The 16,162-nt window shown below is 47.9% G+C and overlaps 1 long non-coding RNA gene across 1 annotated transcript in view; it reads left to right on the forward strand.

Annotated features, from left to right (window-relative positions):
• Nucleotides 1-1,443: 1,443 nt before the first annotated feature.
• Nucleotides 1,444-16,162, forward strand: part of LOC120374854 — a 58,483-nt gene continuing 43,764 nt past the window's right edge. The window contains exon 1 of the long non-coding RNA XR_005586289.1: nucleotides 1,444-1,543. This is a non-coding gene — a long non-coding RNA (uncharacterized LOC120374854). The remainder of the gene's footprint in view (nucleotides 1,544-16,162) is intronic.

Genomic DNA, 16,162 nt, shown 5'->3' on the forward strand with positions numbered 1-16,162 from the left:
TAATATATAATACTATATAGCTCACATCCCATATGAGGCTGGCCTTTTAAAATATGTAATGCTCCGAGGTACGTCAAACAGTAGGAACCATGGAGGGAGGGAAGGGTAACAGCTCACAGATGTCTATGGTTTAAGCATTTCAGATCAGCCACAGTTGCAGAGTGGCTGGGTTACATCAGTTTAGTGAGGGACAATAATGAAAAATCTCCACTCACTATCGCGGAATATTCACCCGTAGCCAATGAAAAGGGTTACGTTGGTTGGTGCTCTAACTTGTGGATTTCCATAACATGTTTTGAGTTCTTTTAATTTTAACCTTAACTCTGAAATTCCCGGTTTTCTTGTGTTTGTTTCATGGATGACTCATCTGGGATGGTACATTTCTTGATGCTTGTTTGTAGGATGAGGGCAACGTTTCTGTGTCATTTTTTACCCTTAAATTACTGATTCAGGCTCTCAACCTTAACAGAGCCTGGAAAGAGCTAATCCCCAGAGCCACCAAGAGGAGGCCCCCTAGTGGTAAGTGGACGCCGTGACAGCACCACACAAACTTTCCATTTTCTTTCAACTCAGCGTGACACCATAAATGCTCCCCTCTGGCCCTCTCACTGCAGATCATTTCCGGCCTATTTCTCTAGCAGTTTGCTAGGAGAGGGTCACGTTCCTTTTATTGCTGGCCATTATCCAAAAGTTCACTCCATTATCCTTGTGCCGGACGAGGGCAGTACCTTGCTGTAGAGTTACACATCATAAAACAGACACCTCATTGTTAGTCTTCACGGGGATACAACACACAGAGCAAGTGCACATCGCCTGTGCCCCCTTGGGGATCAAACATCGGTGGGCTTGCTGCTATCCAGCCAGCGGAGCTGGGACAGAGCCGTCCGTCAGACACAGGTATGCAACTTCCATAGAAGTCAATGGGCTGCTTCTTCCTAAATTCTGCATCTAATTCACATTTCGTTACTAGTGACGCACAGTTAAATACAACGAAAGCCTTCAAATCCATCCTCTGGCTTGCAGAGCCAGGCTTGATCTAATTCTGCTCTGAGGACTTTCCGCTGATGTTTCCAGCCCTTTCTTAAACTGGATTTTGGGCATCTGACCCCATTTGGTACCTCTGAAAATCCCAGCTATATGTATGAACTAGGCATGACCCAGACCCCTAATCCCACATCCCCAAACTCCCAAATGCTGGAGCCAAAGCTGAATTTTATGCTTGGCCCTATGTCTACATTGGGGCAGTCCAGACCCCCAGATCTGTACACACACACCAAACTTTGGTGTAGTTTGGCTCCAAACTTGGCATCCTGTCTGAAAGGTGATTTCATTTTGCATATCAGCAAACCCAAGCTGCTGCTGTGAGACCTGCAGCATGATTCACCTGCTGAGATCCACAGCTTCTGTGCAGGGCCATGAGATCCATTTTCCACCTATCTTTCAGATGTACTCTTGAGCACTGGTTACAGAGTGTGCAACGCTCGGCTGCCTATATCAAGACCACAGCAAGGAAGAGACAAAATCTGACAGAGGTTTGGTTCAGGTGCGCACCCAAAAATGTGTCTGGTTCTCCAAATTCACTGACCCTCTTGAGTTTGCAAAATAGGCCCGGAAGTCTCACAAGTGCAGCCTCATACATGCGGTTTGTCTGCACCCTTGCTTCCACGCAAAACACAGGGATGCGGCACACAGCCGTGATCATGATTAGAAAAAATGAGGGACTCTGGGTCCAGCTTTTTGGAGGGACTTGGGACCAGATGTTCAAGTAATCAGCGCCCACAATCAGGGCCACATTTTCAAAAGTGCTCCGCCACCAAGCAGCTCCCATTGTGACACTGATTGCCAGAGCTCAGCACGCAATGTGCTAAGCCCTACGGAAAATCTGACCCGCTCCTTTTGGTGCTCAAATGGGAGCTGAGTATTTTTGGAAAATCTGCCTAACGTTTCACTGAATATTTCAAAATGCCAAAATTTGGAGTTAGCTCTCCCAGGTGTAGAACCCAGATCCATAGGTACCAGGTTGCTCCCCCCACCCTGCCTCTCATCAGTTTCCTATGCAACTTTACTCTTTTGTGAACAGCAGTATAGAGATTTTGTAAGGGGGGACCTTTCACCCAAGAGGAACCATAACACAGGAAAAGTAATGCAGAGCATTTATTTTCCCTTCTGAAACACACTGTGTGGGGGTTGCTTTCTATTGTCCCCAGGCTAGGACATCCTGTGGTCTCATTATCTGGTTGCATTAGTCATGTTGCATTACATTCTACATTATGCAGCAGGAGTGACCTGACCACGTGACACAGCCGCCCAGATAATCTGAGCAGAGAACAGCGCCCCTGGGAACCACAGAGATCTTGTATGCAATGTGTGTGTGTGTATATATACGGGGGTTTGATGTGTTTTGCATTTCAGAAACTTCCTGCCATCCACAAGTTCAAGGGCAAAGTCCCTCTTCTTGCACGTATTTAGCTGGTGAAATGGCTTGAAAATTCAGGCACAGCCAGGCTCTCTTTGGAGATAGGTTGGTATATGGTATTCCAGACCCAGCTCTTCTCAGCATCAAGCTCACCGTGGGAGCCTCCCAGACAACTTGCCATCAACACGCTTCTTCAGCCCTCTTGCTGGGCTGTACATTGCACGCGTGGCCTGTGGCAAGATATCTGGTGGAAGGACATATCGCCCCCTAGTGTTATATAGGAGGGTTTGCCTGTAACAGGGACCCAGAAGTCTTACAGGTCCCACTCCAACGTTGTTCAACATAAACGAGCTATTGTGAATCCTCATCCCGTGAAATCATAGAATCATAGAAGATTAGGGCTGGAAGAGACCTCAGGAGGTCAGCTAGTCCACCCCCCTCCTCAAAGTAGGACCAACCCCAACTAAATCATCCCAGCCAGGGCTTTGTCAAGCTGGGCCTTAAAAACCTCTACGGAAGGAGATTCCACCACCTCCCTAGGGAACCCATTCCAGCGCTTCACCATCCTCCTGGTGAAATAGTGTTTCCTAATATCCAACCTAGACCTCCCCCACTGCAACTTGAGACCATCGCTTCTTGTTCTGTCAAATGGAGACAAGACCATGGAGCAGTCCCCTGTACAGTCCTTTGTGACATCATAACCACGTCTGCAACAACCATGCGTGGAGTCATAGATGGAGGATTATCACTTGAAACATGATCCAAGCCTCATGAGTCAGCTAAGTGTGGGGTGTGACGTCATAAGCAGCTGCAGCTGAGGACTTGTGTTTCACAGCCATGCTTCTGGTCTCTGTTTTCACACGATTTGAATAAAGGCACATACAACAAATCAAATCAAAGAAATCCCATCCTAGCAGAAAATACAGGATATCTCAGCATATCTACGTCTCATTTTAGGCATCTAATATCATGCACAACTGAACACTTCACCTGCTTGTGCAGCTCCCACAAATGCATTTGTAAATTCACAAATGATCTATAAAGCCACTGGTCCGCGACCTTCCCTGTTTTACAGGTTGACAACTGTGGGGACCTTAGTCGAGCAATTACACACACATTGTGTATGCGCAATTGCACACCAGTAATGTCTGATAATCTGGTGTGCAAACTGACTCCTCATTGTTTGAGTGGGATGTGACATTTGCTGTGTGCTAATAATATGTCTCACTTGTACATGGACAGTTTTATTTAAATGCACCCATGAGTTTGTTCATGCTTATTTCATCTACCCTAAAATGTAGTTTGCACTCTGACGGGCTCCCAGCATAGACTCGCCCCAGGCTTCAACCAGGGAGGAACCAGCTGACATGGTAAAGCACGTGGCATGTGTCAGAGCTGCTCCCTGGTTTCATGAATTAACTGGCTTCTGCCTGGCAAGGCTCTAGCTAGATTAAGGACAGTGTGGTCAGGGCCACATGTTCAGAGCTTCACATCTTATTTTGCATGTACAAATAAAACAACCCTTTGTACGTGCAAAACCTCCACCGCTTTGCATGCCAGTCAAGTAGTTACTTGTCTGCAGTGTTGTTGGAGCCGTGTCAGTCCCAGAATATTAGAGGGACAAGATGGGCGAGGTCATATCTTTTCTTGGACCGGCTTCTGTTGGTGGGAAAGAGAGAAGCTTTTGAGCTCGACAGACAGGGACTCAGACCTTGTCTACACTGCAGGATACTTCAGTATAACTGATGTCGCTCCAGGGTGTGAATAATCCACACCCCACAGCGAGGTAAATTATACCAACCTAAGCACTGGTGTAGACAGTGCTCTGCTGGCAGGAGAACGTCTCCCACCGACATGACTACCCCCTCTTGCGGAGGAAGGAGTTGACAGCAAATGTAAAAAACCGGGACTGGGGTGGGGGGTAATAGGAGGCTATAGAATAAAAAGACCCCAAAATCGGGACTGTCCCTATAACATCAGGACATCTGGTCACCGTACCCGGGGCGCAGCTGCACTGCGGTGAGTGCTGTAGTGTAGTTCACATGTAGCCTCAGTCTCACAGCTAAATACAAAGGGAAACAGATTGTTTAGCAGAAGTAGGTAACACATATTGCAGATGAAGTGGCCTGTAAAACACCTCTGCAGTCATGGGGGGGGGAGGAAAAAAATAAAAGGCTGGGGGGGAGGTTAAGTGGGTTACAGATTGTTGTAATAAATCAGAAATCCAGTGTAATGGCTTCTTACAACAACCTGTAACCCACTTCGCCCCCTCCCCCCCGACTGGGGAGGTGTTAACAGGCCACTTCACTGGGACTGGCCCCTGAAATATGTGTTAACTCCTTATGCTAAACAATCTGTTCCGCTGTGTGTTTAGCGGGAGGCTCTGAGAACCTTTCCCACCCCCGAGAAGAGCTCTGTGCGTCTTGAAAGCTTGTCTCTCTCACCGACCCCAGTTGGCTGATTCCCTCACCCTGTTGTCTGCCTGGCTAAAGCATTGGAGGTACCAGCACTTGATGTGTTGGATGCACCAGCAGCAGAGGTGCTGATTCCGTGGGTGCCCCGGGACTCAAGCACCCACAGGAAAAAAAATAGAGGGTGCTCAGCCTCCCCCCCCCCCAGCTCTAGCCTTTCAGTGGGGCCCCGGGGCTGGCCACTGATCAGAGAGCTGATGGGAGGTGCTCAGGGGAAACAAGGAGGCAGAGAGGAGAAAGCAACTGGCAGGTGGGCGGGGGGAAGGATCTCAGGGGAGGAGGGAAGAGGTGGAGCAAGGGTGGAGCCTGGGGGCGAGAGGCCGAGAGGGACAGAGCCTCGGAGGGGAGCAAGGGTGGAGCACCTGCCAGGAAAAGCAAAAGCCAGAGCCTGTGAGCAGCAGTGCAGTGTGTGCGTGCGAAGGAGCACGCGTCCACCCCTCTAGGGTGACCAGAGAGCAAGCGTGAAAAATCAGGACACTTTTTTTTTCAGGGGAAGCCAGGATAGTTGCCTATATAAGCTAAAGCCCCTAATATTGGGACCCCTCCAACACAATGGCTGACATCCTGGTCCCTTTGAAGTCAATGGAAGTTTTGCCATTGATTTCAGGAGGGGCAGGATTTCACTCAGTATTGTCAGAGTCTCCCCGGTACCTCCCCCCACACCTCACATGTTTCACTGGTGCATGTGCTTGGCCACTCATTGAGGAGGCAGCAGCAGCAGGTCACATGACATGCGCAATAACGCACCAAATGGTCCAGCCCACCTGCTCTCCTTTCACATTTGATTTGATCTCAGGAGACCAGTCATGGTCCATTCTGGGTGATCAACCCTCGCGCAAAGGAACTGCGTTGTCCCCAGCTCAGCGGGGATGGTGGCTGCAAGGAATTTGAAAAACACCGACTTCGGCGTACGCTGCTTTTCCGTGAAAAGATAGACACGTTCGCCTTTTCCCGTCCCTGTTCCAGAACTCGTCGTTCAAATTAAAATCTCCAAGAGCCGGGGAGCTGATGCAGTCCAATGGAGGGTGGGAGGAAGCCCTCTCTAAGTCCTCCCCAGTCCAGGAGCAAACTTCACTGGCTTGTCACATACTGGCAGAGCTGGTGAAAGCCACGTTTTCCTTCCGGGTTTTAAAGTTTTCAGCCTGATCTGCACTGTTAAGGCCTTTGCCCATTGCATTTTCTTGGCATCCCATCCAGGTACTACTTAGACATCTTGGCCTCTCTGCCCAGGCAGCAAGAAAAGGGGCAATTCCATTTTATTCAGACTCACAGATTAAGAACTGACTAGCTGTCATCTAACAGGATGGCAGGGCTCTTCTCCTGACCAAGTGTTCAAAGCCTGTCTGGAGAGAATGACTTATTCCTGCTGACTCATGGAGGCAGGTGTGGCTTGTTAATGCCAGGCTACATATAAGGGAAGTGAGTACGATCCTCCCTCACCCCAGCTGTCCCTCCACTGGAGACACCAGTGCAAGGACAGGAGGTAGCACTGGGAATTGAACCCTCTTCCTGGAAGTGCATAGTCAGCATGCCAACCACTAGACCACCCTCAGAGGCTGCTGGATTTGCACCCTAGCTAATATCTAAGAGAAACCCTGCAATGCTGAAGGCACCTAGATGCCAATAAGAGAGAATGGGTGTTTGGTGACATAAGTATGCAGCCTTAGTCCACATAACAAAAACCACCATCGCAATTGCCACAGTGACATCTTTGTCCCTTTCGCTGACGTGGCCAACCAGCGTCTGATCCTGTCCTTGCTTGAGTTTGGTTGTCACTTAGTTCTGGTGCCTCTAAGGTAGGCACCCGACCCCCATTGAATTCAGTTGGTATCACTCTCTGGGTAAAATTTTCAAATGCACCCAAATCCCATTTTCAAAAGTAACTCAGGCACTTAGGAGCCAAAATCCCTGTGACTCTTTGGCTCCCGAGTGCCTCGGTCTCTTTTGAAAATGGGACTTAGGCACCTCAGCCACAAACATTTTTGCAAACGTGACCTTCTGAGCCTCAGTCTCCCTGCCTGTAGACTGGGAATAATAGCACTGCCCTGCCCCACAGGGGTGCTGAGAGTTTGAATATGTTAAAGAGGGTGAGGAGCTTAGCTGCTGTGGTGATGGGGGGCAGATAGGCACTTAGATAATGCAGAGTAGACTGTTGGCTGGATTTCTGTTGGTCTTCTAGATGCAAAAGTTTCAAATCCCATCTGTAGTTCCCAGTTCCCTGTCTACTGGGGCCCTGAGACTGGGGAAATCTTCTAACTGAATGCTAACCTAGGGTCCGTGCATGCCAAAGACAGGCCATTCAGACTCACGAATTAAGAACTGACTAGCTGTCATCTAACAGGATGGCAGGGCTTTTCTCCTGACCAGGTGTTCAAAGCCTGTCAGGAGATAATGCCTTATTCCTGCTGACTCAGGGAGGCAGGTGTGGCTTGTTAATGCCACCCTACATATAAGGGAAGTGAGTGCGCTCCTTTGAGCGGAGGGAATTGGTGTTTAAGACAGGTTGTCCCTGTGGAGAAACACCAGGAACAGCTGAGGTTAGGGAGGAAACTTAGGGTGAGCTTTATGTTTTGGTTCTTGTTAAGGGAGTTACAAATAAAGGAAGACCCCAGGGAGCGGGTAGCTTTGGAGGCAGTACAGTGTGTGTGAGTCTGTGTGCAGAGCCAGGCCGGAGCTCTGTCTACTTCAAGGTTGCAGTTTCCATCCAAGATTGGATAATTTGCAGGAATGGGGGTTCCTGAAATCAAATGGAGAAAGTCAGGGGGGCTTGCAGGTTACTCGGTTCATCCAAACTCTGCTGCTGTAGGCCAGGATTTTAAAGAGCCCTAAAAGGGAAATGCAGCATCTCCGTGCTCTCCTCACATCTCTGTGACTGCAGCCAAAGCCAACCCCTGGATGTGCTAGACTCCTTCCTAGCTGGGTCCTGCTACCCACTTACCCCTTAGCTAGGGGGATTTTCTGTCTAATGCCTCTGCCTTGTTCAGGTGCCCAAAAGCTTTGCGAAACCATTATCCTGCTACATGAGGGAACCTCCCTCCCCAGAGAGTGGCTCTAGATTGTATCTGCTGTGGGGTGGGGGGGTCTTTTGGCTTGTCACTTGATCTAAAGGAATAGTTGATGATTGCAGTTGATGATGCATGTCTGAGCCCTGTTGTACAGTCTTGGACACGTACGTAGCCTCTGCCTTTCCCTTTGCGATAATGGCAGCTTGGGGCAATAGCGCATCTGGTTCCCACAGAACAAGCCCCCTGAGACATGTTCTCTTACGGGCAGTGTCTGATCTGCAAACTTACAGCAGGGTGAGGAGCGAGGAACCCGTGTAGGGGAAAAAGAATCAGCCTGAAATTCTTCCGGATGATAAACTGTGCTTCAGATCAATGAAAACTCTGCACAAAGGGCTAATTCTTCATTTATGAGGGATTATGTAAAAGGGGTGGGATAGCTCAGTGGTTTGAGCATCGGCCTGCTAAACCCAGGGTTGTGAGTTCAATCCTTGAGGGGGCCATTTTAGGGTCTGGGGCAAAAATCTGTCTGGGGATTGGTCCTGCTTCAGGGGGTTGGACCAGATGACTGCCTGAGGTCCCTTCCAACCCTGATATTCTATTATGAGGACATAACAGTGCATTTTAGTTACATTGGCTATTAGTGCCCTATGGGTCATGCTTTAAATTAAAAATAGCGGGGTGAGGGAGCCTCTGCTGTGAGTATGTTATCTGAAGACTTGTTTTCGGTAGCACCATTGGCCTTGCTCGTTCTAGTCCCAAAGGAATCAAATGGCACTTCAACATATTGGGGCCAAATCAAATAGGCAGTGCCTAGTTACACCACTGGGGAGCTGGCCCATGTTTGAAATTTGTTCCTCTGTATTTTGTCAGCACCATCTGGTTGCATGTCACTCCCTCCCCCCAATTTTGTGGGCAGAAGAGAGGTGGGTTGGAATTGTGAATTCAGCCAGAGATTGGGCTGGGAAATGAGATGCCCTCCTGGGACCAAACATCCTAGGATAGACCGTCTCCTGGTGAGACTGTGACGTGACAAGACCAGCAGTGAAAGGCAGGCCACAAGATGCGGTGGACCCACTTGATTCTTTGTGAACAAGGACATGCATCCAGGCCAAGAACTGGTTGTGCCTTCTTATTTTATTTAGTAAATTTCATGCTATTGGAAGGTGACAGACATACAGCACTGGAGATCACGAGATGTTCTATTGATCTACTCAACGGGTGCAGAATGGGCAAAAGTAGCAAATGTTTTCTCCCCGTTATCTTGACCACAAGCCTCCACCTTGCGCATAGACTTTAAGGCCTCTGGGGGAAAGCTGCCCAGAACTGAAACCGTGGTTAATTTCTGGTGACTTCGGCCTCCAAGGCCCATGATTTGAGTTTGCTCAAGAAAACCAACATGAGTATATCAAGAAAGGGATAGAGAAGGATTACGGAGAGCACCGGATCATGCCAGGCTTCCCATTAACATTCACCCTCTGTGGGAACACTATCCTCAGTCCTGCTGCCCCCATCTCAACAGGGAGAATATGGAGCAGCTCAGCGCTTCCACCTCATCACCCATACAGACAGGCCGCCCAGGAAGAATACAGATCTCCAGCATGTCATCTTGATCCATCCACGCTGACTGCGTAGTGCTTTGCACGCTGGATCAGTCATGTGGTCCGACCACACTGAAGCTGCGGGAAGCGATGGGCTGCATTGCAGAACTCCATGGGCTGCATTTGGCCACTTTCGAAGTAGCAAACGGCGCTAGCCATTTCACAGCTGTTCTCCTTTGGCGGTGGAATGCAGCCGCCTATTGATACTTCGTTGATTTAGGGTAACAGCCAGAACTGGCGGCCCTGGAAGTGCATGTAGTTCTGTCCCATAGGCTCAGTTCTCAAGCGGTTAAATGCTTGGCTGTCCTTTTGCCTAGACACAGCAAAACACAAACGCCTGCCTTGAAAAGCCTGTCGCCGGCAGGTATATTTCATGTCTCTTTAAGTCTCTCTGAAAAGTACTGACAAGGCAGATTTTTGCCTGCCTGCCTAATTACGGTAAGACAGGGGGGAAAAAAAAGGGCCATGGAATCCCCTTTCATTACGTTTTCCATGAGAGGGAACAAAACAAGATCACGCTCAGCAGAGCATTATTTTTAATCAAGCTTATTATGCACAGCTTTTACGCCCCCCTAGGCCGGGCTTCCTCACCAGCCCATTTGCAAAACCTCAGTCACTGACCTCACATTTTAGAAGGGACGGTGGATTTTATACACAGACCTTAATTCTGCCCTAACCTCAGTTGGGATCCTTATAAATGCACACGTCATATAGGGCAATTTGGGGCCCACCATTTACTGTATATGTTAGAAAAGAGGTTGAGCTAAACTTCCAACCCATGAGGTCACTTATTCCCACCTCTGTGGTTTAGAAATGGGACTGAACGTTCTCTTCATTGCACCAGCACTCCTGGGTTCTATTACCCACCTAGCTATTGACAGGTCTGTCAATCAATCGTTCCTATAAAAACCATCTCCAAAGCATCAGGTAAATCAGGGCTATGTAGCAAGCTTCCTCGTGGAGGTCACTGTTTGAGTCTTCTCTCTTCCCCAGTCAGAGAAAGCTCTGCTCCTTCTGTCTTTGTCATCATTCAGGTGATGGTGAGGAAGGTTTATCAAAGGGAAGGACTTCCCGGTGTACCCTAGGGTTAGTCATACCCTGGATTAATCTAATTTTCTGTGCCACTGCCAGGCCCCCCCTTTAACCAGCTTGACTTTCTGTGGCCTTGGACAAGTCACTTAGCCGCTCTGTGCCTCGGTTTCCCCAGGTGTGGAATGGGGTTGGTGATACTTCCCTTGCTGGGCCTCACAGAAGGTTACTGGTCAAGTGCTTTGAGCTCCTGAGATGAAAAAGACCTCTAGGTGATGCACAGGTTCGGGATGTTCCTTCTAGTCTGTTTTATTCACAGTGGGGCAAACCCTCTACCCAGCAACCCGCTGCCCAGGCCAGGCGTTGGGGGTGTGCGTTCAGGACTGGGGAAGGAATCCCCTCCCAGCAGGCCAGTAGCTCACCACCTGCATGGGAGATGGAGGAATCCCTGGAGAAGTAGTTCTCACCCCACACACACTCACATCCTGCACAGGTAGTTTGCACAGAGCAAGGCAACACCCTCCCCGAAACCCTCTGTGTGAGTCCTGTGCATCCATCCAATGCCCTTTGTCAAAACCATACTGGCTCTGCGGCACAAGGCCCCTTGGCAGCCGTGGGAAAGGGCTGGATTTGCTCCAGTATGTCCGCTGCGGGGACTTTGAGCACCAGTGCACCTCGGTCCCGCCCGTTCTCACACAAGAGTCACGTCTCCTGGGGACTGTAATAGCCGGGTCTCATTTCAGTTGTTGGGCTTCGTGTGCGCACATCGGTGGCCGAGGAGTTGCAGGAGGGCAGGCTAGACGATCTGGTGGTCCCCATAACAAGGCCTGTGCACTTTGAACAAAGATGGGGCCTACACAGGGGCAAAGCCTCCCTTGATTAATTCCACCTGCAGAGCCCTGGCTAAGGTAATAGTGGGCCAGACACCATCCCTAGCTGGAAGGAGCTCTCTCTAAGTCCTGGCCCTGTACCCTCCCCTGGAACCCCCACAACCCCCAGAGCCTCAGCCCCACCTCCCTCGGCATGGCCTCTTCCGCTCTCAGCACACTGAGTGTGGTTTGATGGAGATGGAGCCAACTGAGCTGGGGTTCTTACTCCCAGAGAAAATCAGAATGTTCACAATGACCCAAGTTCCCCGAACGACCAGCCAGTAGCCTCCCCAGCCTGACCCAACTGGAAGGAGGAATGAAAGAGATTATCATGGCTACTTCTGTTTTTAAAAAGATGAGGAGAATTCAGATATAAGAGTGAGGGGGGCCATAAAAGTACCTAGATAGATGATCTAGCTACATCCCTACCTATCTATGGGGAGAGAGAGAGGAAAGGCTACATTGTAGTATTAACATAATCAAATATCAACTTAATTATGTTACCGCCTTCCCCATAATTACTGTACTCACCTCACTGTTAATTCTTCCCACCCCTTGAGACGAGTCTCCCCAGCAGAGGAACATTCTAAGGGCAAAGATTGCACGTGCCAAGTTCCAGGCTGCGGTAACCTTTTATGGACTAATCGTAACCCCCTGAAATGCGCTTTGAGGAGAGCATCTACTCTAAAAAGGGAGAAGCCCTGATGTCACCTTCTTCAAAGTAGCACAGATGGGAATGTTAAGGTCGGAGGGTCAGAGTGGGTAATCAGCAAATTAAATTGAAATTCAGGTCCCAGGGACTCCATATCGAAACGCTCATAGAACATAAGAACGGCCATACTGGGTCAGACCAAAGGTCCATCCAACCCAGTATCCTGTCTACCGACAGTAGCCAATGCCGGGTGCCCCAGAGGGAGTGAACCTAACAGGTAGTGATCAAGTGATTTCTTTCCTGCCATCCATCCCCACCTTCTGACAAACAGAGGCTAGGGACACCATTCCTTACCCATCCTGGCTAATAGCCATTTATGGACTTAACCACCATGAATTTATCCAGTTCTCTTTTAAACGCTGTTATAGTCCTAGCCTTCACAACCTCCTCAGGCAAGGAGTTCCACAAGTTGACTGTGCGCTGTGTGAAGAACTTCCTTTTATTTGTTTTAAACCTGCTGCCCATTCATTTCATCTGGTGGCCCCTAGTTCTTGTATTATGGGAATAAGTAAATAACTTTTCCTTATTCACTTTCTCCACATCACTCCTGATTTTATATACTTCTATCATATCCCCCTTAGTCTCCTCTTTTCCAAGCTGAAAAGTCCTAGCTTCTTTAATCCCTTCTCATATGAGACCCATTCTATACCCCTAATCATTTTAGTTGCCCTTCTCTGAACCTTTTCTAATGCCAGTATATCTTTTTTGAGATGAGACCACCACATCTGTACACAGTATTCAAGATGTGGGCGTACCATCGATTTATATAAGGGCAATAATATATTCTCCATCTTATTCTCTATCTCCTTTTTATTGATTCTTAACATCCTGTTTGCTTTTTTGACCGCCTCTGCACACTGCATGGACACCTTCAGAGAACTATCCACGATGACTCCAAGATCTCTTTCCTGATTAGCTGTAGCTAAATTAGCCCCCATCATATTGTATGTATAGCTGGGGTTATTTTTTCCAATGTGCGTTACTTTACATTTATCCACATTAAATTTCATTTGCCATTTTGTTGCCCAGTCACTTAGTTTTGTGAGATCTTTTTGAAGTTCTTCACACTCGGCTTTGGTCTTAACTGTCTTGAGCAGTTTAGTATCATCTGCAAACTTTGCCACCTCACCTTTTTACCCCTTTCTCCAGATCATTTATGAATAAGTTGAATAGGATTGGTCCTAGGTCTGACCCTTGGGGAACACCACTAGTTACCCCTCTCCATTCTGAGAATTTACCATTTATTCCTACCCTATGTTCCCTGTCTTTTTTAACCAGTTCTGAATCCATGAAAGGACCTTCCCTTTTATCCCATGACAGCTTAATTTACATAAGAGCCTTTGGTGAGGGACCTTGTCAAAGGCTTTCTGGAAATCTAAGTAGACTATGTCCACTGGATCCCCCTTGTCCACATGTTTGTTGACCCCTTCAAAGAACTCTAATAGATTAGTAAGACATGATTTCCCTTTACAGAAACCATGTTGACTTTTGCCCAACAATTTATGTTCTTCTATGTGTCTGACAATTTTATTCTTTATTATTGTTTCAGCTAATTTGCCTGGTACTGACGTTAGACTTACCGGTCTGTAATTGCCGGGATCACCCCTAGAGCCCTTTTTAAATATTGGCATAACATTAGCTATCTTCCAGTCAGCCGATTTAAAAAGACAAACAACAAGTTAACATTAAATTAAGTAGTATCAGCCGTGTAGTCTGGATCTGTAAAAGCAACAAAGAAGCCTGTGCCACCTTATAGACTAACAGACGTTCTGCCGCATGAGCTTTCGTGGGTGAATACCCACTTCTTGCATCTGAAGAAGTGGGTATTCACCCACGAAAGCTCATGCTGCAGAACGTCTGTTAGTCTATAAGGTGCCACAGGATTCTTTGTTACTCAAACCATAGTTAATAGTTCCGCAATTTCACATTTGAGTTCTTTCAGAACTCTTGAGTGAATGCCATCTGGTCCCGGTGACTTGTTAATGTTTATCAAATTAACTTGTTAAAGTTTATCAATTAATTAAAAAACCTCCTCTAGTGACACTTCAATCTGTGACAGTTCCTCAGATTTGTCACCTTCAAAAGCTGGCTCAGGTTTGAAATTAAATGCCACAGCGTTGGGCTGTTGAGATGTTCTTCCCACCACAGGGATGTTATCATATTATGGTCACTATTTCCAAGCTGTCCTGTTATAGTTACCTCTTGGACCAGCTCCTGTGCTCCACTCAGGACTAAATCGAGAGTTGCCTCTCCCCTTGTGGGTTCCTGTACCAGCTACTCCAAGAAGCAGTCATTTAAAGTATCGAGAAATTTTGTCTCTGCATTTCGTCCTGAGGTGACATGTTCCCAGTCAATATGGGGATAATTGAAATCCCCCACTATTATTGAGTTCTGTAGTTTGATATCCTCTCTAATTTCCCTTAGCATTTCATCATCACTATCACTGTCCTGGTCAGGTGGTTGATAATAGATCCCTAATGTTATATTCTTATTAGAGCATGAAATTACTATCCATAGAGATTCTATGGAACATGTGGATTCACTTAAGATTTTTACTTCATTTGATTCTACATTTTCTTTCACATATAGTGCCACTCCCCCACGTGCCCCATGCAAGACCTGTTCTGTCCTTCCGATATATTTTGTACCCCGGAATGATTGTGTCCCATTGATTGTCCTCAGTCCACCAGGTTTCTGTGATGCCTATTATATCAATATCCTCCTTTATCACAAGACACTCTAGTTCACCCATCTTATTATTTAGACTTCTAGCATTTGTGTACAAGCACTTTAAAAACTTGTCACTGTTTATTTGTCTGCCCTTTTCTGATGTGTCCGATTCTTTATGTGAATGTTTCTCGTCTGATCTGGCCCTTATATTATCCTCTTCCATCCTCTGCTCCTGACTATAACCTAGAGAATCTCTATCAATAGACTCTCCTCTAAGAGAAAAGCAGTCGGCTTTTCCCCATCTCCTAGTTTAAAAAGTGCTCTGCAATCTTTTTAATGTTAAGTGCCAGCAGTCTGGTTCCACTTTGGTTTAGGTGGAGCCCATCTCTCCTGGATAGGCTCCCCCCATCCCAAAAGTTTCCCCAGTTCCTAATGAATCTAAACCCCTCCTCTCTACACCATCGTCTCATCCATGCATTGAAACTCTGAAGCTCTGCCTGTCTACCTGGCCCTGCGTGTGGAACTGGGAGCATTTCTGAGAATGCCACCATAGAGGTCCTGGATTTCAGTCTCTTCCCTAGCAGCCTAAATTTGGCCTCCAGAACGTCTGTCCTACCCTTCCCTATGTCATTGGTACCTACATGTACCATGACCACCGGCTCCTCCCCAGCACTATACATAAGTCTATCCAGATGCCTTGAGAGATCCGCAACCTTCGCACCAGGCAGGCAAGTCACCATACGGTTCTCCCAGTCATCACAAACCCAACTATCTATCAAATCTCCCATTACTAACACCTGCCTTTTCCTAGTGACTGGAGTCCCCTCCCCCCAGAGAGGTAACTTCAGTGCGAGAGGCAACCCCAACACCATCTGGAAGGAGGGTCCCAACTACGGGAAGGTTTCCCTCTGCTCCCATTGACTGCTCTGCTTTCCTGGGCCTTTCATCCTCCGCAACAACGCAGGGACTGTCTGACCGGAGGTGGGACAATTCTACAGTGTCCTGGAAAGCCTCATCAACATACCTCTCTGCCTCCCTTAGCTCCTCCAGTTCCGCCACCCTGGCCTCCAAAGCCCATACTCTGAGGGCCAGGAGCTCCTTGCACCGAATGCACACATATGCCACCCGCCCACAGGGCAGGTAATCATACATGCTGCACTCAGCGCAATAAACTGGATAGCTCCCACTCTGCTGCTGGGCTTCTGCCTGCATTGTCTCCTGCAGCTACCTAGTTAATGGAAAGGTTTTGTTTAAATCAAGACGTTTCGAATGTAGTTTAGTTTACCGGTTTTAAAGAACAGCAAGTGAACCTTGCCCCCTTCCCACTCCCCTTCCAAACTCCCTTGCAAACCTCCCTGTTAGCAGCCCTGGTCGCAAAGCTCCCTGGTCACT

Source organism: Mauremys reevesii, linkage group 11, assembly GCF_016161935.1.
Source record: "Mauremys reevesii isolate NIE-2019 linkage group 11, ASM1616193v1, whole genome shotgun sequence".
Taxonomy (NCBI): domain Eukaryota; kingdom Metazoa; phylum Chordata; order Testudines; family Geoemydidae; genus Mauremys; species Mauremys reevesii.